The sequence below is a fragment of the Haliotis rubra genome, unplaced genomic scaffold (assembly GCF_003918875.1).
Source record: "Haliotis rubra isolate DU_JTF1 unplaced genomic scaffold, ASM391887v1 Scf346, whole genome shotgun sequence".
In the NCBI taxonomy this organism is placed as follows: domain Eukaryota; kingdom Metazoa; phylum Mollusca; class Gastropoda; order Lepetellida; family Haliotidae; genus Haliotis; species Haliotis rubra.
The window spans coordinates 86,856-110,579 of NW_025767020.1; the positions used below are offsets into that span (position 1 = coordinate 86,856).

The following is a 23,724-nucleotide window of genomic DNA, read 5'->3' on the forward strand; positions in this document are numbered from 1 at the left end:
CCAGACTGAGCAGACAGTTTTACAGACAGCTCTTTTATGAATTTTAACAACCTCCTCACTGCACAGAAAATACGCAATCAGACAAAAGGTTTCGGCGGAATCCCGTAATGGGATTTAAATGGGGCAATTGGCAGTCTTTATTGGTTTTTATTGGAATAAAAATATTACGAAAAAGAAAGTGCATAACAGTGTAACAAGTCGATTCAATGAGAACAACGAAGCTGTTGGGCATTTGAGTAGTTCAATCAGCGCTTGTGTTTTGTTACTAAGTTCAGTTGATTATGAGTTCGGACAAAAGTAGGAATATTCGGGATTTGCTGTCATTCTTTTCTGAAATGGTCATACACTTCAGTCATCAGTCCTTGATCCATGTCATAGGTATATTACAAAATTGAAAGCAAATTCCATCTGAAAATTACCAAAAATATGAACATGAAATGTTACATTCTACCTTATACCATTGACATGTATGTGACATTTAGAGATGAGTATGAATAATGACTTAGCATCGCTATGGGTACTTGTTGCGCTCGCTTCCTTTGTGCATACGAATCGGACTTTCTGTTAGGCTTGGCAAACTCAGAAAAGGAGTGAATTGGACCAAGAAGTTAGAGATAGGGTTCTGGGCCCCGTTTCACAAAGCGATCGTAGCACTAAGGTGATCGTAACTCCCATACTTTAACATAGACTTACGACAGTCGTAGCGCTACGATCGCTGTGTGAAACAGGAGCCCGATTATCGAAGATTTCGTATCGTCAACTTGCCAATTCTCTGCCACCAGTAAAGCAGGCTCATTCATTTCATACTCAGATAAGGCGTACATTCTGTAAGTTTTATGTGTATAATTCTGGTTAACTAATAATGGCATGGTGATAAGTAAGCATTATGATTTAAAGCTTCTGTTTCTGAACCAAGTTTTCATCCTAACAAAACGCATATTATTTACGAACAAAAATACAATCTTTCAATACGATAGTTACATATCCACATTGGCAACTGGATGCAAAATTTCATTTGTTCTCCATACAAGGGAAGACGCTTTCTGCATCCAGCGATGGGGTACGTGGAAACGCAAGATGTGTTCAAATACATAACGAGACAGTTATTTGTTTCGCACTGAGTCGTGTACACCTTTTTGCTCAGGAACATACGATGCCTGGGACATCTCTGTAAATGCAAAAACGTACTTTTTCCATTGACGTTTTTGAATTCACATAGCACACCTGTCAGTGTTTTTTAGGAAGAATGTCTTTGTTTTCTCGTTTCTTATCGTGTTTTTCGATCCATGTTTAATCAATCCAGGTTGTTTTGTGTTAACTTTTTGTCCCGTAAGATCCCTCATATTGCCCTAGAAATCGATCAAATGATTGCAAAAAGTGTAAGTGTATAAGCGTTTAGATATTTTTGCAATCAAACGGTTTTTGTCTGCGTGACAACCTGCACTCTTTCTTCTTATCTCTATACTAAGAAAGGTGGGAGGGAATCAATATTATTTTGAAATCCACTTGACTCTATGGAACAAACCAACAGATTTGCACATTCCTTGTACTATAGTATGTGTGTTATGTTATGTTATGTGAAAGCGAAAGTGCCTATGTGAGTTAATTGCATTTTTCTTAGGCCTTAACAGATAACATTCCCGTGATAAATGTGACGTTTCATTGTAATTCTTCATACAGATAATTAAATTTTCAAAGAAAACTACTGTTTTCCCATGGGTACTCTCGGAATATCTCTGTAGTATATTTTCATTGCAAGCATAACAGGACAGTATGCATTGCATTTTGTACATTTTCGATGGCCTGAAAAATGAAATAAACTTTCTTTCATAACAATAGAGGTAACAAAACCCTTTCCACAACTAGAAGAAATCTCTGCTATAAGCAGAATCGATTGTACAATTGTGACTATATCCTGAGCTAGTATATGTTTCACTAGTATTACAGCTGTACGATGTTGTGTGTAAACAAATCGAGTAATGTTTTATTGGATCCCGAGAGACCGATTGTAAGAGTGTTACAATTAACAGACCTGCTATTGTAGCACATAAAACTAATGTTTTTATTTAAGTACTTCATAACACAATTCACGCAAATGGTCATTACCTAACGTTTAACCGAGTTCAAATAAAATTTGTTTTCCATAATGACCTCATTTGAACGTAGTCCTCTACAAGACATATTGACAAGTATGTTAACGCACATAAGCAGATGTATTTATCAATAAATAACAAGTATATTGTCTGTTGCCTACATATGAAATAGCCACTTTCTAACCATCGCTCTGTCTGTGAAAAAGAAAACGACCTCATATAATCAGCTAAACTTAGAAAAACACCGGCGAGATTGAGCCACTCCAGAGCATCAGTTTCGCTGTTCTCATTTAATCGAATTGTAACACTCTTACAATTGGTCTCTCGTTATCCAATAAAAACTAATACAGATTGACAATTGTCCCATTTAAATTCCCATTTCAACGTCATCACGGGCGTCCGTCGAACATCTTCGTCTGATTGCGAATTTTCTGTGAAGTCTGGCGGTTGTTAAGATCCATCAAGGAACCATAAAACTGTCTGCTCAGTCTTATGAACTTTCTATTGTCAGCAGACGGTACAATTGTGAAAGATGCGACGCTAATGTCTCATCTATTGGGGTGTCGGGAGTTCAGATAAGCACACATGCAGCCTTCGGTGCAACGGTGATTGAATGAGTTGACGTTTAAATAATTGAGATGATTTATAATAAAAGTTCCATTGCCATTCTTTGAGGACTACAGAGCGTTATTGTAGCCTACAGGTAAAGTACTTCACCTGATAGATTGCAGCAAACTCATGGACAGTAATATAGGTTTAATACCTATGTCGAGAATCCAACCATGGAGAAATCAACGCTAATGTGCGAGGCGTTTGAGTGTCAGAGGGACAATGCTGCTTCGACAAGCGCATGTGCAACCGTCAAAATGACAATGGTGGTTTGACTGAGTGAAGATATGCTATTTTACGCTTCATTTGGTCTGTCAGCAATATTCCATCTATATCGAAATGACCTTTACAAATTGGGTGCACATTAAATGCAATTTCTGTTACATTTCTTAGTGGATGATTGGTCTATTAGTAGCCAAGTGATAAATGTGATCGCCAGCCACAGTGTAGCTCCACCGTGTTTGCTGGCAACAAGAAAGGGTGACACACTTTATATACACGTAGAGACTCCAACTCGGTGTTTTTGCGTGGGGAGAGGGTACTGCCACATCTCAACTCCTTCCGCCGCCACAAACAGTGCTATAAAACAGTTATGTTCACAACCGTTCATAGTTCGTTTATATATAACACGCATGTGTGCATGCATCTTTAGTAATGTACTATAGAGAAAATGTGCATATGAACATCCATTAGAATCAATTCGAACACATATTGAATAATCATGATTCATGATTTCATACAAATTAAAAGTTTGGATTGCGGTTTTATTATCTATTTTTTAAATTTTCATAAGGCCTTGGCGTGAATAAGCGTAAATGATATTAATATAAAATGTTTGAAATATAATGTATTTGACAAAAACGACAGTTTCTACTATCTCGCTAAATCCCTGTCTTAACTGTATTCCCTAGTACTATTAAGGAAGAACTTTCCATATATTCACAAATATTTGAGACAGGTAGAATCCTTCGAACATGTGCCTTCTCTGGTTTCATACAATAAAGAAAGGGTCTGCCACGTTTATATTCTCATGGTACAGGCAAGTCAGTTTCACGTGTACTGCCATCAATAAGACATTTGTACCACTGTTATTTAGAGTAGTGTTTTAAGCATTCACGTTTCTGTTCTTGTTCTTCCAATAGGAATTGTTGTCATTTACAATAATTATATTTTTCATTGAATACACAAGTAATCAGCTCAATATGATCAGGTCCTGACAATCTATTTCGACATAGAGAAATGGGACATGAATCATAACAGGCGTCTTTGAAGTCATCCCACTTCTTGTTTTCTAACATGCTAAGTGCCCAATGTAATTGGGTGTTTTTATGAAAGTATGTGATCGTAATATCAATATGTTTTACTGATTGTGGCCTTTTGCTGCATCTCTTCCAGTAAATGTCATGTGAGGTGATATGTATTTATTCAAAGGAATGCATGTAACCACGAAAATCCATGTAAAGAAAAGCACAAAGCTCTTTCTACTGCAACACAAAAAGAATTCGCACACTCATTACATTTCCATCCATCTTTCATTTCATTCTGGAGAGGGATAAAAATCAACGGTCGATTGATCATTGATTGTTTTTCCAACGTCAAAGCATTAACGTGTCTGTCTGCTCATGTGGAAGTCAGCTTTTAAAATCGTTTATTTGCATTGATGACAGACTGATACATCCAGTTCATTTAAATGCTCTTCAACCCCCTTGCACGTGCATGTCCACGAGACGATGATAATGCATATGTGTTGTTCTTCAACACCGCGGGGAGACAGAGAGTTAGTGAACCAGATGCAGCAGTAATCAATGTACAAATTGGAACCTCTTTTATCTTATTGATATAACAGACAGTCGTATATAGAACTAATGCCATATCAATCCTGTTATTGGTCAGAATGATTGTGAATTTATTGTGTAACTCGACAGCGGAGCATTCTCCTTATTGCATGAAATCTGCTAGGGCAATGCCACAAACTTTTTCTTACATTATCTTTGATCGTTTTTTATATTATAAGGTTGCTGCATGAAACTGGCGGTTATGTTTTGTCTCAAAGAACTATTGATTTGCAATGGATAGAAAATCATATTAACCCAGATTTCACCCTATCAGTGTGACTAATAATTATTACATTAAAAGACTTTGATAACTTCATCTCTCTGAACCGTTTCTTCCTGGTGGCGATAAACAGAAGTCTTGTAAAGGGAATATTGGACACAATGAGGGCTTCGTTGGATTGCTTTGGTTTCTTTCTGACTGTGTTGTATGGGTCTGCATAGGGATTGCATGATATATGATCAAATGAACCTTTAGAATGATGTACACACTGAGTGAGTGAGTTTAGTTTTACGCCGCACTATAGCAATATTCCAGCTATTTGGCGGCGGTCTGTAAATAATCGGGTCTGGACCAGACAATCCAGTGATCAACAGCATGAGCATTGATCTGGGAACCGATGACATGTGCCAACCAAGTCAGCGAGCCTGACCGCCCTATCACGTTAGTCGCCTCTTACGACAAGCATGGGTTACTGAAGATCAATTCTATCACGGGTTGATCTACACAGTGAAGAGTCTTACCTGAGGTGAGGTGAAATTGGGTTTAACGTCGTGCTTGAGAATATTTCGCTCATATGACGACATGCATGCTTGTGCTAGCCCATACTTAAGCTGGTTTTACACTGCAAGCCCACTGAGATACCATGCCGCAGTGAAACACGAATACCCCACTCAGACACATTATACTGACTCCGAGCCGACCAACGGTCTTACCTGAATGGAGTGCGATGATTAGTTGATTCATGCACTCCTTGAACAGCTATCACGATCTCAAGCGAAATTGACTGTTATTCTTTCAATATGTGATTTTTTCCAGGCACATTTTGTTTTCATTGATCATGTAGTCGGTCTAAGATCAGGTCTATATGATCACTACTGAAGTGGAAGCTTTTGCAATTATCCAGTTCTGACAAATAAAAATGAACTTCAGAGGTTTGCATTTATAGCTGGGTATTACAGATAATTTTGTCTAAATAACTCCCATGGTTGTGGACCCACTTACTAATTTCTTGGCCCAAGAGACCACATTTCTCGGGTTAACCACTACCATGAAACCTATAAAGGGGAGTTCTTCACAGTCCTGAAAGCACACGGTTTTGAGAAATCATTGAAAGTTGTAATTTAGGTAATTAACACTGCTGCTGTTTCGTTCAGGAAGATGACATCGACCATCGAGTATGCTTCTTTTCAAAGACATTTGGCAGCCACCACGAAATTGTACTCTACAGTTGAGAGAGAAACTTCTCCTTTGATTTTGTTATTGCATCATTTTGTGGTGTACTTTGAGAACTGCAAAATGTTCATTTTAAGTGTTTACCGACCATACGTTTCATCATAAAGTAAAGAACAATAATCTTAATTGATGAGCTGTAGGTTGTCCAATGAAAAATTTAATCCAGAGCTAAAACGTATCAAGGGAAAAGGCAATGTCATTAATAATGATCTTTCTTGAGTCACTTAACTGGATAAACACACAAATATAGTCAGTCGATTAAATCTTCACAGAAACGTTTTGCTTATATTGCAGGTTGCACATATTTTATGTTCTTTTAATGGAGTGTGTATATTTGTAGTTGTCGATTATGCAAAACGCTTCCACTGCATTCAAAGAGCCTTGCTTACTCCTGCTTCCGACCACCTCCGTGGTGTAGTGGTTAGAGCGTCCGCCCGGAGAGCGGAAGGTCGCGGGTTCGATCCCCGACCGCGTCATACCAAAAGACGTTAAAATATGGTACTTGTTGGTCCCTGCCTAGCGCTCGGCATTAATGGGTACAACAAGGACTGGTCGGCTCGGAGTCAGTATAATGTGTCTGAGCCATGGGCTTCATTGTACCCGTCAGAATCAAATACGACATCAAATGGTCTTAATATTTGAATTAAGCGCGCAAATAGAACTTTATAAATAATCAGCGTCAGAGATCAACCACTCTAAATCATCCACTGGGAGTAAAAGGCTAAACAGCAGTGAAAACGATAGGAATTTATCAGCGAAAATCAATGTTGGCACAGTGGCACCGGGTGTTCGCAAGAAATGTTAGCATATCCTGCCCGACCGATACGAGTCCATTTCGGATCCGATTGGTAAAACAAGGTAGTGTGCGATATCGATGATCTGAAATCGTGCAATAATGGTCAAATTGCCATGTCCCTTCAAGTGCTTACCAACCTGTACAAGAGAAAGAGAGAGTGAGTTTGGTTTTACGCCGCTTTTAGCAATATTCCTGCAATACCACGGCGAGGGACACCAGAAATAGGCTTCACACATTGTGCCCATGTAGGGATTCGAACACGGGTCTTCAGTGTGACGAGCAAATGCTTTAACCACTAGGCTACCGCCCCCAACCTGTACTAGAAATGAAGGCGACCGATAAGACCGCCTCATCTCTTCTATGTTTGGGTCTGTGTATAAAGAATCAGAATGACGTAACAATATCCATAAGGCTGTTCACTTCAACTTTGCAGTCTCTGGAACAACTTGAGCTTCAGCCATTGGTACGCACATTCAACCATTTTTAAACCCGTGAAGATCCGTAAAAAATTTCCAGTGGAACAGGGGCACTGTCAAGAAAATGCACATTCCGAGTTAAACTTGGATCAAATGGTCTGAAGGCTCCTAACCCGTGAAGATCTGGGTTAGATTTGATCTTCGGTAACAGATGCTTGTCGTAAGAGGCGACTGACGGGATCGGTTGGTCAGTCATGCTGACTTGGTTGACACATGTCATCATTACGTAGATCGATGCTCATAATGTCAGTCATTGAATTGTCTGATTCAGACTCGTTTATTTCCATTTAGAATTTTGCTGAGCGCGGCGTCAAACAACCAAACAAACAACAGAACACCATTTAAGGTACAATCGACCAGGCACTTTCTCCAAGGATTTACAAGAACGTCTTACAACTCGTGCTCTGAAGTTGTTTTAAATGAGTCACAGTATTCAAGACCCCAATTAAGCTTTCAAAAAGTAACACCAGTATTACATCTAACTGACAGTGATTGATGAACACACACTCAGAATCGTAAATCAACGCCTGCTTTTTCCAGAAACCTCTTGGGAATATCAGAACGTTCTGTCGCTATTATTTAATGAACACAATTAACCCCAAAAAGAGAAGAATTCACCTTGCACATCTCCCTGCAAACTTTACCTGGATTGACAATATCTTTTTTGGAAAGTATCCTTGTTAACAGTTAACAGTTTCAGACTGCGATTCAAGCCATACGACTGTCAGAAAATAGCAACTCATTCGAAAATTCACAAACTTTCCACATTTTAATGAGTTTTGGAATGTGCACATCTGACGGTTTTCATTGACGGGACACGTAGGCTTTTATTTGATAGAGTGCATAACATCAAGAGCAGTCTTTTCTTTCATAATAATATAATGTAACGACGTTTTGCGAATAAAAAAACAAAGCGTACGTGTAACTTCGTTTAAGCAGACGAAAGGAAATTGACTGAAAGAAATATCCTTTAGGCATCAAATAGCTTGCGAAGTGCCATTAAAACACACTCCCACTTCTTGTATTCACTGGATCGATTTGACAGTACAAGGTCAGTTTAATGACTGCATATGGAGATCGTACGTGACAAACGCTATACACGAACAAAAACGAATATAAACGAAACAAAAATGGTTAATCGTGGGTGTAAAAACATATGCGACTGCATGAATGTCTAATACTCTGAAGAATGAGAATTTCCATCACAAAAGAAATAAGGACGGGCCTCCTATTTGAATGTAAAAACATGTACATGCACATCTTACTATGCTTGCCATAACAGAATGATCAATTTGCTGTCATTGAAACCTGCCCTTTACACTCCAGTGGAAGAAAGCTTGTTTTTCCATGCAAAGAGTGACGAACAGCATTCTTGTAATGACCTTCAAATCCGAAGACTGAACTGACTTCCTTCCCAAGTATATTTCCGGATGTGGATTTGTTTGGATTGCTTTAGATTGTGTAGTCAGGGACATTTGGGATATATTTTCTGTGTGACGCTGCATCCAACGATCTGATAGAGGGTATGCCTGTTTGGAAATATTGTAATTTTGGTTTGGATAGGTGCAATAAACTCAGATTAACTTTAAAGTTACAATATTTCCAAATTTGGTTGTTATCCAGGGTCTATACATTTCATCACAAGACGTTTAAAGTTGGTTTTTCGTCAATCGATCTGATGATTGCAAACATCTCTGATATCAATAGACTTTAAAAAATGACACAGCTTGTGGGTTGAAACTACGACCTTCTACTCACAAGGCAACCGTTCTAGTCACTAAAGCAATAATTTTCTGGATGCAAATAGAAGGTGTAAAACTGTTAAGGCAATGGTCTGTACAGCATCACATTAAAGTTTCAGCCCCGGTGGCTACGCCAAGAGCAGTATTTAAAAAAGCAAAAAATGACATGATCACAATATCGTGTACAATAGCCGACACTGACAATAATGCACTGAAAAGAAACCTTACCCTGCTTTTATGGTTTTATTTTACTCTGAGTATAAAAACCAGAGATCCTAATTTGATTTCATCAGAAAAAACACGAGTCTTTTTCTAATACTACGGAATTTTTGTCTCCAATGTCTGGCATTATCGGTAAAAATTCCATTACATTCAGCAAATTAGGTCCCATTAAAAATCTGAGTCCCCGTATGTTCCTACACTTATTCGTACCGTTCCAACTTCCCAGACTTTGTGATTTGCTAAGAGTTCTCTGAAACATTTTTTAGAAAGACAACTAACGTTTTTCTTGTAATTATTCATATTAGTGGTAGCAGCTATTATTGGTAGTAATTATCATAAAGTCACTAACATTAACACATCAAGAACGAAGAAGGACACACTTTCTTTGAAAGTCACATACATGTCGGATAACAATTGCAATTCTCACCCTTTCCACAACCCACCCAAATCTATTTCTATTGCCTTTAAAAGGATTTCGTACTCAGGAATTATAAATCGTGAAATCATGAAATATGGACAAGAAATTAGGATAAAAAACATCACTAATTTAATATGTTTGTTTGTTCCCTGTTTCATAATGCCGGTAAAACACGTTTGACAATTTTGCAAACTTATGTTTTCTGATACGCATTCAGGCATCGGTTATATCTGTATAAATGTTTGGGCACCATCATGAAGGGCCCTGATTCTAAATGTCTGTGCTAACCGATAATTGTAAAGTTCAAATAAGAGCAAACAATGCCATGAAAAAATACCGTCGCCATCTTCCACTCAATCACTTTTACCAAAAACCATTTTCACTTAATGATCAAAGGTTGATAATCAATCACTACTTTTTTTTAAAACGAACAACTAACTGACAGTACAAAAAAGGAATAAATGCATTTCGGTAGAAACGTACACAAAATTCGAGAAATGCACTGAAGCTGTTTTTCAGTCATCAGAGACGCACGAACATAGGTTTACAAAACTAAAACAAAAAAGGCAAGAAAACCAAAACGTACAACAGTAGCAAGAGAGACTTAAAAGCTTGAAACCTGAAATTACGGAAAATAAATTTCAGTGCAAACAAACGAAAATATAACTATGAGTGAAATCACCATACCAGTCTCGTCTTCATTGAGTTAATAACATTAGCAAAAGCCACTCAGATCATATCTATTGATATCAAATATTGCAAATTGGTAGACTCATGAAAGACGTTGCAGATCGCAAATCTTTTCTGATCTTTAACACCCAACCCCCCTCCTCCATGAACAACAACAACAACAACAACAACAACAACAACAACAACAACAACAGCAAAACAATACCTGAAACTGAAACCAAACTCACCCACCCAATAACTAAACACATCAGCTAATCAAAATAGAAAAAAATAACAACACCAACTGGTGGAATATGCACAAACCGAGAGAAATGCAAAGATGTAGATTATTGCTTTCTACAACATTAAACAACATAAACTAACAACAAGTTTTCCCCTGCTGAAAGAATCATAACATCAAACACATTTTTACAAAGATGAAGCGTGTGACATTTGGACAATGTGAAATATTTCCATTATCTGACTGATTGTTCTGCAAAATCACTCTTCAAAGAAGAAAAAGTAATTTAATCTAAATGTGATTTCCTGGGAAGCAAAATGCTCAATGAAGAGTTCAAGAAAACCCCGTGAAATATAGACATCAGCCTATTTATAACACGGCGTTCTGTTTTAAAGGCAAGATACGATGTATTAAAACAATTGTTTTGGGTCTCATGGGTAGAAAGGTTTACGAAAATGGTAATCGTGTTTGGTGTTTCTTGAGCAAGTTACTGAAGAAGGTTTCGGTTTCTAGTATGGCACCGACATCTAATCCTGGTATTGAGCTACGAGTTTCACACTGCTTTTCATTTATTACCACGTATTGAAACACGATTGTGGAAAGTTACAAAACAGAGACGAACAAGGACGCAATATTCCATTACTACTGACATTTTGCTGTTTCTGATTGAGTTTCGCGGGTTCATTATAAGGATGCAAAACATGCATGTGATTGAAATAGTCGATCCTTCAGCGTGGGCTAAGAGTACATTTCTTCGGTTTATCGAGTTATGAGAACTCCTCGTAAACCAATCTAATTGACGTAAATTGCATAGAATTTTTTTCATTTTGTAGCAATTCAAAAGTGTACAAGATTCGAAGCATTTTCATTGAAAGAGAACGAAAACATTATAAATCACAAGCGTGTGGATGAGTATAGTTTTACGCCGCTTTTATTCCAGCAATATCACAGTTTCACACAGTGTATCCTTGCGGGGAATCTAACACGTGCCTTCGCTCCAGACACGCCTCTTCCCGTGAATGCCCGGTAACAGTATAGTATAGATACAAAGATGGTGTTAATCGTGAAATCATAATGCAAATGAAAGGTTCTCATACAGTTTCCTTCAAAGTTGTAAAATAAGAAACAGAAGCATATTCATTTGGAAAAGAAATTGAGATCCAATTACCTTTTGATAATGTCAGTTTTTAGCTAAATTAGGTTTGCTTATCTGGTTGGGGAGAAATGTTTGCTACAATTTTGAAATGCCAAGGCCGGTTTACGTGATATATTGTATATTCGAGGCAAAGATTTCAGCCTGATCATATTTATTGAGCTGCACGACAATTTTTAATCTCTCATAACTTTTCACATACAGTTAAAACAAATGAAAACGGCACCATAAAATGGATCTAATTTCAATTGGATATTAACTACTGCAGGGTGAAATGTATTCCCCGCCAGCTCTGGAATTACTGCACAGAATTATCTTTCAAGTAACCTCATTCATGTTTACACATTTACGATTTCATGATGAATTAATCCCCGTTACATAGATGTCGCTTGAGAAACTGAGATGATGGTTTCGACAGAACATTAAATTAGAAATGCGATATATGCTGAGATACTGTTAAAGATCGAAACAAATAATATACTTGATTAGTTGAAACCAGAGGAATTGAAGCTAATTGATTACAGGAGATAATTAGAGGTGTTGCAAAAAGTGCTTAGACATTTCATGCTCACATGAAGAAAAAATCTAAGCCATAAAATGCCGAAGATGACGCATGGACACAGAACTGGGTCATATGCCGTTTGCAAACTGAAGTTTCCAGGCAATTGGGTGTTTACGCAGTAACTTTCCATCTTTGTATGTGTAGAGCAAAGTCTACGAATCTGAATATACCTTTCTTCATCGTCCTACAACGTGAAATGTTAACTGCACTGAAAGACTGACTGACTGACTGAGTTTAGTTTTACGCCGCTTTTAGCAATATTCCAGCAATATCACGGCGGGGGACACCAGAAATGGGCTTAACACATTGTGCCCATGTGGGGAATCGAACCCGGGTCTTCGGCGTGACGAGCGGACGCTTTAACCACTAGGCTACCCCACCGCCCGCACTGAAAGACGTCTCAGCAGAACCGATGGAAGCGTTGGGCAACATTCTGAGAAAGATCAAGGAGAGAATGTACTCCAAAAGCTTCAAAGGTTGTTCTGGACAATATAGACCAACCCCTTCTGATGAAACATCTGCTGCCAACTGGTGTGGCTATCACCCTTCTGACCACATGCTACTATGTTCATTTAAAATTAAGTGTCAGTGAAGAGTCAAAGCATGGTATCCTTTCTTGTTCTACAATGTTCCAGCTCCATGACGGTAATCTGAAAATGATGGGATGGATACTGGACCAGACAATCCACTGACTGACATCATGAGCATCAATAGACGCAACTGGGAAAACGATCCAGAATCAAGTCAGCAAACCTCACCGGTCGATCCCGTTAGTCGCCTCTATTGTATTGAATTGTTATAGGCCTTGTAATGTAATATGTTTGTTTCTTGTTTACCGCTGCATCCCAGGAGCAGTGTAAATAATCGTGTCAAGACCGGAAAATCTGATCTGACATCACGAGCACTGATTATTGCAGTTGGCATACGATGACATTGATCAACTAATACACCGGGCCTGGCCACCCGATCTCCAAAATTGTCTCTTTTGCAGTTCTGTGATTCACTATTCCTTTGGAGCGTCATCTGGTCTCGTGACTTTATGTCATTAGTTGTATTACAGGATTTCAGTAACTGCATTTAAGTTATATCACCTGTCACCTGGTTACCGATCAAGGAAGTCTTCCCTTCCTGTGAATGATCTGGACCCAGGTATTTACGTGTATGGCTTTGATCATGATGGCGAAGGTTTTGTCGCTGACAGTCCAAGATTACACACTGCGAGATTACGAACTTGCACCAACGAAATTGCTACCTCTCAATCCTTGAAGACGATATAAATAATATGGAAAAGAAACCAACTTCAATGCATATTGTTAGATAATTGTGTTGTATAACCACCCTTGATGCCCACTATGTCAGTGAATCAACTAGAACAGATAGAGCAATTATTAGCTATTGGAGAAAGATCGGCTTGGGGGTGCTTCTGTGGATGTTGTCGGTGTAACGTACGTCACAATGGTAAGCATGCTGAACAATTGCAAACATTCCTGGATATATATGACTGAAGTACCGCTGGTTCTTGACCTTACTATTTTTTACAGGCTGAGGTAGAATTGAACATTACCCGTCATGTGTTAAATTAGCACCAGTTGATTCATGTTCCCACATGGGGTTTCCAGATCATAATAAACTGTTTATCTAATCCATTCACTAAACTCAATGGCAAAGGGAAAGAAAGATGTGAATGAATAGGGTTTAACCCAACGTTTTGCAATATTCCGGCAATGTGTGGGCGGGGGATATCAGAAATGGGGTTGACACATTGTACATATGTGGAAATCGGACGGGTCTTGACTACAAGGCTACGCCAGATGTGGGTGAGTGAGTGAGCTTAGTTTACGCCGCACTCAGCAATATTCCAGCTATATGGCGGCGGTCTGTAAGTAATCGAGTCTGGACCAGACAATCCAGTGACCAACTGCATGAGCATCGATCTGCGCAATTGGGAACCGATGCCAGATGTGAGAAAAAGGAAACTGGTTACTTGTGGCTTGGAAGTGACGTGTTGTCCCGGCGCAGCTGATATGCTTGATGCACCTTTTTGTTCACTTTTTGCTTAAAGTCTGTTATTTTTAAAGAGACTTTTTTATGATGCTATTTCTACCTTTATGTCCAAAGAATCATGTAAATGGAGGGTGCTACCGGTAGAAGAGGACATACTTAACCTTTTCGCACACACTTAGTATCTTCACTGATTTCAGTGAACCAATTTTTTTTTAAGTATTTCTTTTTGTACATTTGTGTCTTAAAGGATATTTTTGTTCAGGATGACTAAAAAACTGTGCTTTTTATGTAAATGGAGGGTGCTACCTATAGATGAGGACACACTTAACCCTTTTTCTGACACCTGGTGTCATCATTGATTTTCTGTGAACCATTCCTAATTTTCATACCTAGTTTGTATTGTACCTTCAGTTGAATCAGAAACGAAAGTTTCACAGGCGATATTCACTTGGTTATTGCAGCGAGTTTGAGTACCGGTGTATGTGAATGAACGAGTGAGTGTAGTGAGTGAGTGAGTTTAGTTTTACGCCGCACTCAACAATATTCCAGCTATACAGCGACGGACTCTAAATAATCGAGTCTAGACCAGACAATCCAGTGATCAACAGCATGAGCATCGATCTGCGCATTTGGGAAGTGATTGTAGTTTTACACCAAACAGCCATCAAGATCCCAGCTGCACAAAAATGTCCTGTAATTAATCTGGTCTTGATTTACACAGCCCACAACACAGACACTTCCCTGATCACCATTAATCGGCTCCAACGAAAAGAATGGGGAACTCCCCCTTGTGTTTCGTACTTCTTATCTGAAGATACCACAACAAAATAAGATAAACGACAAAGGAATTTGTGAAGGGAAGTGGACTGCGTGAATGAAAGAGTGGGTTGACAATGTACATAAAATCAGAACATCACGGCGATTTTGAGAATATACACGCACTTTGGGTATATTAAAGGTGATGTTATTCAACGATATTTGAACGTGTCAGATGAAAAAAGGCTGAAAGCACAAAATGACACAACAGACGTTTTACACTTATAATGTCATGTCATTACGCTTCTGAATCCGTGAGGATACAATGTTGGAATCAGTCTTTAGTCAGTAATTCGTGTTGCAAGATTCGACTTCTATGATCGGGCGGTCAGGCTGTGTAACTTGGCTCATTGACTTATAGATATATAAAGAGACCAAAAAACTCAAGATTGTGTGAAATGTGTTCCTGTAACTATGTAGAAAATGAGTACCACTCTTTACTGATTTGTACTGCCTATGATGATCTACGTAAACGTTTTATCCCTGTCGATGTTTTCACCCATCAAACCTTGTGTAAATTTACTCGACTGATGAGTAATGCGACTCCTCTTGTTTTAAGAAATCTTGCATGCTAACAATCGTCGTCGCTACAGCTGAAGCCTGCTAATGTATAACGTTGTACCATGGGCCTACATTCACATGAATAAAGACTAGTGACTAGTGACTTGGCCAGTTTTTGTGTATCATCAGGGTTAATCGTTCCTCTGTGCGTTTATACACTAGTTTTTTTGTACACGATTATTGACAAACTGTCATAATGTAGATAAACAACATTCACTTAGGTAAACATATAATTGTGTTGTTTCAATACATACTACTATTTTGAAATGATACAAGTCACTTGTACAACTACAACATACAATCTCACGATAAAATAATTACCTACTTCACCAACACTGAGAAATAAAGTGACGTTTCCCTGTAAGGTAATTACAATCACATTATTTAGAAATACTGAGTGACTTACACAACTGCAACATACCATCTAACGATAACATATAGTCAGCTATTCTCCAACACAGAAATTAATGTGTCATTTATATATAAGATTATTACAGTAATATTATTTTGAAATGATATTCCGTGCCTTACACAACTGCAGTTTTCCATCTCACCTTAAAGTACTCAGCTATTTCAACATACAATCAGTGGGATGCATGTGTATACACTACTCAGCTTTCAGGAGAAAATAAGGTGCAGCCTGGAGGCCTGGGAAGTATAATTGGATTTGGAGAAAGAAAACCACAAGCTGATCCATACCATATGTGTATTCTTGCTCACGCAATCAGTTTTGTCGTGGCTCAACGACAAGAGTCGTATCTGTCGCATATCCAGAACGATTGCTGCAAACCCTCATCTATTCCAGTCCTGTAAAACATACACCTAGAGGACCTGGAACCTATTGTTTCCCAGAATATCCACGTGTCTTCACAAATCGTAGCCCTGAGCAATGGTCACGATACGGCATATATCTTAGGACTGTACAGCAGAAATCTTTACATATATAGGCAAGATTGACAATCCTAGAATTAAGAGAGAAGTAATGATAACATTAAGTTGCTTCAAAGAAAGTGCATTAAATATAGAATCCCCCATTCCAGACATATATTTCCAGGAAACCTCGCTTTCCGGATCATTAAAGTAAGGAACACCTCTAAAAGTATCTATACAATGTTGGAATCAGAGATGTTGCCAGGGGAATGATACAGACTTTATCTGAATGCAAACTGATCTCAACGGAATAGTTATGTGAACCGGCTATGATTCCAGTCACCAGTCGTGAAACGATAGCCATTGAGGGCACTCCATGGAGAGTTATGCAATCTAGTTATTTTAAAACCATGTAAAACCCTTGAACGACATGTTAGAAAGACATTGGTTGGAATGGAGAAAGTTTCAAAACATCAAATACTTGTATGAAATTTCTTAGACATGTTCAGATAATGGAAAAGAAGTGACGAATGTTTAAAATGAATAAAAACGAAAGTAAAACGTAATGTCAAATTTTAGTATGAACTATTTTCCCATCCGAGATGACATGCTACCGTATGTTCACCAGTGTTTCATCTGTACTTGAAATAAGGTTGAAGTGAGCGAGAATAGTTTTACGACGCTTTCAACAATATCACTGAGACCAGAAATCGGTATCACATACTGTACCACATGGAGAAAGAAACCTTGACCACGCCGTGACGAGCGAACAACTGCCCACTTGGCTACCCCGTTACCCAGCTTGGATCCAAGACGAGATCATATTCAAATGCTAGATAAACGGTCTTCACGGAAATAAGATCTAACTATTTAGTTTTCAAATTACCAAAATTCCTATACTGGAATAAATCATCGTAAAATTTGAAATCCAATGGTGTGCCAGACGTCCCATTGTGATCAAACACTTTAGTTTTGATATTAAACCAAAAGTTCAATATTTGTTTCAATTGAATAGCATTTAATGATGCCGAGACATGGAAAAGAAGAATAAAATCTGTAAAAGACAAAAATAGAGCAGAGCTGAGCACACCATGTATGTTATATTAGCAATGTGTAGCAATTTGTTCGACACAGGTTGTTAAACGTGTTCCAGTCATGTTCCATGTGAAGTCTGTGACAGAAAAAATCAGAAACCCCCTGCACGTCTGGAGTCTGAATATGGAGCGATTCACTTCTGACGGTTACTGTTTTCGGCAGTGATCATCTGTGGAGTGATTTAGTGAATGAGTATAGTTTCCTTGTACACATGGGACACAAAATCGGTTTTACAAATTGAACCATTGTGTTATGCCAAATCCAAGAAGGTGCATCTAAACTTTAAACCTTTAACTCCAAGCCATCAATTTCGGTTTTGATTACTAACCCTTCATTTTTTATGCAATCCTGTACATTAAAATCCATAATTAGGTGCTTTCTGCCACGTAACGGTAAACATTAGGAAATGTGTTTTTGTTACTGCCCATAGATATTTTAGTTTTGACTAGAATTATTCCAGTCATGGTACTCATATCTCTTGTTTCATGTGTCCAAGACGCTGCCAAACGTGATCGGCATTAGTTCGGGTCTAACGCCCTTTATCACTGGTATCAAAGTTTGCCTTTTTGATGTTTTGGACACAGCCAACAAGTTAAGTATCTGAACCACCTCAGTTAAACAAACACACCAGCATGGGTATGATGCAGACAGGCCACGGTTGTAAGCTTGTAATCTTACCAAATGTCCCCGGACAGTCTAAAAGAGCACCGGTAAAGTGGCAAAAGAACACATTGAAAGAACAAACATTCTGAAAGAACCTTTCCAAGTGTCCACAAACACTAGAAATAAATGCAAAGGACGATCGTGCATTCAGATAAACATCCTGGGGAGTATACAAGCAAAGCTGCCTAGTAGGGGATAAAAGGGTTTCTGTCACATTACCATATAAACCTACCGGGTAACCGAGTGAACAGAGTAAAATGCACCAGAACATCTAAACAACTATAGAACAAACTCAGTAGTTGTCGTAGACTTGGAGCTGTTGTTTTCATCTAGAAATGGGTTTCATTTGAACTTATAAGATTAGGTAAGATAAACAGTTAAAGTGTTTAATTCATGCTCCAGTTGATACCAGTATGTGAGCAAGTAATTCCTGTCGAGTCAATGAAAGAGCCATGCCATGGGTTATCGCCACGTTATACGTTATGCGTATGGAAATGATTGAGGAGGGCACTCGGTAAGCATTACGCCCTTTTGATTATTCACCGTCTGAGTTTGCCTCCTGATGACGACATCAGCTGTCAAAATGTTCATTTCGATGCGTTTGACTACAATAAGCATACACTGCTTAGGTCGACTTAACCTAAACTCCGAAATAACTTTTGATCATGCTGCATTAATCGATGATGACCTGCTGCGATCATCTATCGGTTCATGTTTCAATTAAGATCATGTGACACTTGCTCTGATACCCTTCGCGTTGACTCATGAACTGATGGAGCCTCTGAAAGACTCATGAAGCTTCACTGATCATCTGATACATGGAAACCCTTTTACTGAAACATCAGGATTCCTCACTGCTCCACCATTATCTGATTGAGACGCTGATCGATCAATGACACTCTCATCATGGATTAAAACACCGAACTCTTCTTAGTCAGAATACCTTGGCCGACCTCCAGAGAAGACTTCACCAGTGCATGCAATGCTTACTCTTGGTGGAATAGAGTATATATGTGAATAATTATGTTGTCGAAAGAGTCTGTTAACGGGATTAGATGCATGTTCCGGCTGGCTGACTTGGTTGATGCGTCGATCGTTGCTCATGATGTTAGTCAGTGGGTTGCTTAGCCCAGACACTACAGATCACTCTACCATTTCACCCCTTACAAAACGATAGCAGACAAAACATCTCCAAACGGATGAGCAGTATTAGATTCGATCTCATTCAGAAACATATAAAGCTGGAAACACCTCTTGTAACGACTCGGTGACGAGAGTGTGTCGCTATCTATGAATGCTGTACTTGATCAGTCTTAAATTACTAATTTGCATGATGGGAGATGAGACAAGACATGGTTTCACTGAGCTCCCACATTGACGTCCTAAATCAATGAAAATACTGTGAGGATTATTGAAATACATGGGGGATTTGTTATAGAAACATTATAACTACCCTTGTATGTGTAATCTACCAACGGATGACAAAAATATTGTGCTAATTGAAATGGATTGTGTGGGCACCATGGTTTTTCATATCGGAGACATATTGGATGACATGCTATTGAGTGAGTAAACATATCTTTCCAAGTGATTTTCAACTCTTATAAGCAACCAAACGGTCCAATGACAGACTCTGATAAACATTAATGTTGACGTTTTGACAATAAATCAGTTTAGGCTCCACATTACAAAGTTGGACAAACCGCACCAAAGTTTCATGTCATTCTCCCCTTTAACCTCAAAACGACGTCGCAGCTCACCGGACTCACCAATACTGGGCGTTACAGACACACTAAGTAAAAGAACTAGATCGTTTTCTGATAGCTCGGTGTTCTTACATTGTGACAGTGAAACCGAAGAGACAAACATGGCAACCGTACTTACTCAACAGCTTATAGAGACTCTAAACTCACCATCTGTATTGGAATCACTGAGCAAAACTCTTGCCACAGCTCTTATGCCTCAAATTAGTCCCTCTAGTGGAAACTCTTCAACAAAACTCTACTAAAATCAAAGTGTTAGAAGAAAAGATTGAGGGCATGAACGAGAGGCTTGCATCTAAGGATTCTCAAATTGATGAGCTTTACCAGTATGGTCGAAGGAACAACATCAGGGTATACGGTCTACCTGAGAGTAAAAACGAAAATACTGACAAACTAATCTTAGAGCTGGCGACGGAGTTGGGTCTCAAGCTCAAAATGGAGGATATCGACAGATCTCACAGAACAGGAGATCCAGCTAAGTACAGCCAGCCCAGGCCTAGACCAATTCTTGTCAAATTCATGTCCTATAGAGTCAAACGCCAGGTGATGAGCAACCTAGCCAAGCTGAAGAATCGAACCCCGAAGGTGTTCGTGAACGACGATCTGACGAAGGAGAGGGCCGGTCTTGCCACTGAAGCCCGCCAACTAGTCGCCGACAAGAGACTAGCAGGAACTTGGGCTCGAGACGGAGTGATCTACGTTAAGAAACTAGATGGTTCTGTGGCCCTGATCACCAAGAGATCCCAATTCACTAGGCTCACCGAGTCACTGAGGCTTAAGATTCGTATCAAACTCACCCAGGGTACAAGGGATACTTTGGAGTATACTGACGCAGATGACATTGATAGTGACTAGATATCTGTCTAAACTTTCAACAATCGTTTTCTCGTAAACACACTGAGAGATAAATTTTTGAGTGTTGTATTATTTTTATTTTGTTTACTTTAAACTTAAACATGCAATGTTGAGTCGGACTGCTAATATATCACCAATAAATGCCAAGTGCTCCATCAGAGAATTCACACAAACATTATGAGCATTGGAAAGACATTCCATCCTGTAATCGAACTTTCGGACTCCGTTTGTGATATTTGTACATCTGTATTCTTGATTGGACAGATCAATATTGTTTCATGGAGCAGCTGTTTTTTACGTTCATGTTTTCATTGATGGACACATAAACATGGTAAGTCAAACATCAGCATACGTGTTATAACTGTTACAAAAGAAAAAGACTTTGCAAATAATTGAAATTACTTATCTTTGATGTAACATATAATCCCTGCTCAAGACATATCCAGTGGGAATTCTGACGACTCTTGCCGATACATGTGTATAAAACTAGGATCCGTCAAGGTATCTTTTCGTTCGGGCATCACGCGCTTCATGTAAATTGAGCAAGATATCATCATGCATTACCAACGTAGTAATGCTTTAAAACATGTAACGTAGCGCCGGACTGACAATATATCGTCAATGAAGATACATGTACGTGTTCATAAGTGGATCGCATGTCCTTTAGATGGAGAAATTACTGTTTATAATATCGTTATTTCTATAACGGAGGAAAGTTTTCAATAGTGCCCCTTCAGAGAACTTACACAGACACTTTGAGCATTGGAAAGGCATTCCATCTTGTAATCGAACCTGTCAGATTCCGATTGTGATAGTTGTGTATTTTGTATTCTTGATTGGATTGGCCTGTATTATCTCATGGAGCAGTTGTGCTAACATTCATGTTTTCATTGTTATCCGTAAACGCCTGCTCTAGACAATTCCAGTTGGAATTCTTACGACTCTTACCGTTACATGTTTGTAACACTATGGTCCGTCAAGGTTATTGTTAGCACGGAAGTCCGTGCATCTCGTGCTTCAGGTAAAGCGAGCATGATATCTCTGTGTATTAGCAACGTTACGATGCTTTAAAACATGTAGCGTTGAGCCAGATTGACAATATATTTTTAATGAACATACATGTATGTGTTCATATGTGGATATATGTTGATCGCATGTCTTTCAGATGGAGAAATCTCTGTGTATAATAATGTAATTTCTATAACAGAGGTCAGTTTTCAATAGTGCCCCATCAGAGAATATATACAGACACTTTGAGCATTGGAAAGGCATTCCATCCTGTAATCGGTTTCCGTTTGTGATATCTGTATATTTCGCCTTCTTTCCTGGATTGCTCGGTTTTGTGTTTATGGAGCAGCTGTGTTTGCGGTCCTGTTTTCGCTGATAGTTTTGTTAGCACGGAAAGTCCGTGCATCTCGTGCTTCATGTAAAGTGAGCATGATATATCGATGTGTATTAGCAACGTTACCATACTTTAAAACATGTAGCGTTGAGCCAGATTGACAATATATTTTCAGTGAACATACATTTATGTGGTCTTATGCGGATCGCATGTCCTTTAGATGTAGAAATTACTGTGTATACTAATGTTATTTCTATAACGGAGGACAGTTTTTTTCAATAGTGCTCCATCAGATCAGAGGATTTACACAGACACTCTGTGCATTGGGGGGATTCCGTTTGTGATATTTGTATACTCTGTACTCTTGATTGGACTGACCAGTATTGTTTCATGGAGCAGCTGTGTTTACAGTCAATGTTTCACTGATAGACACATATAAAAATAGTAAGGCAACTACCAGCATATCCTGTTATAAAATGATTTTGTAAATAATGAATTTACTTACCATTGATGTAACATATCATCCGAAAAATCCCTGCTCCTGTCGTTCTTGTTCACAAAACTGACCCGTCTGGGATTTTGTTTGCACGGAAAGTCCGCTTATCTCGTGCTTTCTGTTATATGAGCCAGGCATCATTATGTAATGGCTTTTCTATTTTTGCTTGTACAAGCCTTGAGAATTTAAGTTTGCAATCTTGACTTAAAAGCTAAACCAGCTCAGACTGGTTTTACTACTTGACGGTTTATTGCATCGTCAGCCTTACTAGTATACACTTCCCTATTTACTGCATATTACTTCTCTGCCCTCCTTTCTTTTCTTATCCATTGTATGAAAATTTTCTAATTCAACCCCCAGTATTTCAAGCCCCTAAACAGTATTTTAATATTTTCCATTATGACTTTTGGAAAATTATTTTATGTTGAATTTGCGTTGTATATTTGTTTCTTGTGTTTTGAATATACACACATTGAGCTTGTAATGGTGAAACTTGTTATCTTGATGAAATGGAAGCAGCAACCTGAGCGTATTTCACATTCTTTGACAAATAACCCCGTCTGTCTTCAAATTCATCTGTTTATATTCATATTTGACGATGCCGGTTGATATCTCGACATACCGACAGACAATTGGGTTTTATGAAATGACCTCGGGACAATCCATGGATGAATAGTTGTAAAGTAAAGACTTCACTTGAGTCTATTGTATTGACTACACAAGAAGTAAAAGACATCCTATTATCAGTTGATATTTCCAAAGCCAGTGGACCAGACAAAATAGGTAACAGATTTATCAAACTGATTGTGCCATCCCTTTGTACTCCTCTTACTAATCTATTCAATTTATCCCTAGAATATTGTAAATTCCCAACAATATGGAAGGAAGCTATTATCACTCCTCTTCATAAAAAAGGTAGTTTTAATGAATGTAAAAACTACAGACCAGTTGCTCTTACCAGCTGTTTATCAAAGGTATTTGAGTAATGTA

The 23,724-nt window shown here is 38.5% G+C and overlaps 1 long non-coding RNA gene across 1 annotated transcript; it reads right to left on the reverse strand.

Annotated features, from left to right (window-relative positions):
• Positions 1-677: 677 nt before the first annotated feature.
• LOC124284850 lies at positions 678-22,010 on the reverse strand. The gene is made up of 3 exons (XR_006900654.1): positions 21,892-22,010; positions 14,550-14,553; positions 678-688 (listed from the first exon to the last, which is right to left on the reverse strand). It is a non-coding gene; the product is annotated as an uncharacterized LOC124284850 (long non-coding RNA).
• Between the last annotated feature and the right edge of the window lie 1,714 nt (positions 22,011-23,724).